Below are 1954 nucleotides of genomic sequence, written 5' to 3'. Positions count from 1 at the left end.
GGAAGCGGCTTTAGTTTCTCAGTGCGGTGCTTTAACCCGCTGCGCCACCAGGGAGGGCCTCTCTTTATATTCTTAAAAAATTATTGGAATCCCAAAAGGCCTTGGGCTACGTGAGTTGTAGCACTACTAAAATTTTAGAGGCTTCTTAATTTATTTAAAATCAATAATAAATCCATGGTATCTTAACATAAAGTTTTAAATGAAGAAGAGTCAACTTTCTAAAACCAAAAACATTTTGTCAGAAAAGCACTGCTTATATTTTTTGTAAAATATTTTTGATAATGGGTTTAATATCTAATATGAAGCAGCTGTATTACATGTGCAGCTCCATTCATTCTGTCTAAATACAATTGTTTTAGTATAGTAAATGGGGGGGGCGGAAATCTGGCTTTGTACAGATATGTGTTTGGAAAAGATAGAATATTAATAGCCTCTCCATACAATTATGGAACCTTTGAAACCTTACCAAAATTTGACAAATAGGTTGTTTCATTGCAATATGAAATCTGAGATGGTGTCAGCGAAGTTTCCCTACTCAGCTGCATGAATGCTTTGGTCTCTCAGGGGTCTCACTTGAATGGACCTTTCATGCATAGTTTTCTGACATTATGCATTGGTTATTTGAAAAATATTGGTTCACTGCATTGTGGATATTTTCCAAATATTGACCCACTTCATAATCCAATATTAAAAAATTTTCATTCATGAATATCATCTCTGATTTCATATGAAATATCTTAGGAAGCTGTCAAGCTTATGATGCCCAAGACAAGATTTTCAAAATTCTGACTTTTGCTTAGAAGCTCAAAAGAGCTGGTGGTACAACAGGTTAAAGTGCAGCACTAGGAAGCTGTCCATAGCCACTGTATAGCACAAGTTCGATCCCCTGCAGGAAGCTGATCCATAGAGCGCAGCAGACCTCTCCTGTTTCGCCCACTGCTCCCCTCAGCAGTGTATTTCAGTAGATCCCCCTGTTCTGCCCTCTATTCTGTCTCTGGTGAATCCTCTCACCCCATGCACCTCTGGCCTGTACCCCATTTCTTAAATAAATAAATAAATAAATAAATAAGCTCAAAAGAACCAAATGCTGTCAGTTGTTTTTACTTGGTGTGACATACTTGCTTGAGTTTCAGGAAAATGGCTGCCAAACAGTCAAATCCGAATAACTATAGTTGCCAGTTACTCTTTCAAGTAAAAGGGTGCTCCATGAGAAAGCAATTAGTTCAGTCCACAGATCAAACAACTGTACAGGGCTGTTCTTGGAGACACCCCTGGAGAAGCCACAGCTGAGGTGCTTTGTTCCTAGTTGCCATTTCAGCACAGAACATTCAAGAGACGTGTGCTGAAAGGTCAAGATCCAATACTATGAATTGTTGACTTTGTTCCATCAAGGACGTTGTTGTGTAAAACTGTCTTCTCTATTTAAGCCACCTTGGATGGCAGTGAAGGTCACCATGACAACTAGGAGGGTTTGACGTCACTGCCAGTCCAAGGCATCCGCAGTTTTATCTCTGATTGTTGTCATAGCTTCAGTGCAAATACCAAAGTAGCGAAAAAAGGCAAATAGCATTTTAGTAACATTACAATAATAACTTTGACTGCACAGGCTCCCAGAGGGCCTTGGGCCCCCACCCCCGCCACCTGCCCTTCCTCCATCACCTCACCTGGAGAACTAACCTCACCTGCCCTTGTGTTTGGGATTGCTCCCCTAAGGCCTCATGGTGAAGCCCTAAACCCAGTACCTCAGACTGTGACTCCTCTGGGGATAGGCGCTATAAAGAGTTAAATAAGTTAAAATGAGACCCTTAGGCTGGACCTAATCCAATCTGACTGTATCCTTAAAAGAAAAGGAGGTGAGGGCCCTCCCTGGTGGCGCAGCGGGTTAAAACACAGCACAAAGAAGCTTAAGCCACTTCCGCATGAGTTCGATCCCCGCCTGCCCCGGAGGAGATCC

At 41.9% G+C, this 1954-nt stretch overlaps 1 protein-coding gene across 1 annotated transcript in view; it reads right to left on the bottom strand.

The window, feature by feature from the left end:
* Nucleotides 1-1954, bottom strand: part of TNFRSF11A (tumor necrosis factor receptor superfamily, member 11a, NFKB activator) — a 99280-nt gene that overhangs the window by 10013 nt on the left and 87313 nt on the right. The gene's annotated exons all lie outside the window — the stretch shown is intronic.

The sequence above is a fragment of the Condylura cristata genome, unplaced genomic scaffold (assembly GCF_000260355.1).
Source record: "Condylura cristata isolate star-nosed mole 26May11 unplaced genomic scaffold, ConCri1.0 scaffold00016, whole genome shotgun sequence".
NCBI lineage: Eukaryota > Metazoa > Chordata > Mammalia > Eulipotyphla > Talpidae > Condylura > Condylura cristata.
This window is presented reverse-complemented; position numbering and strand designations above follow the sequence as displayed.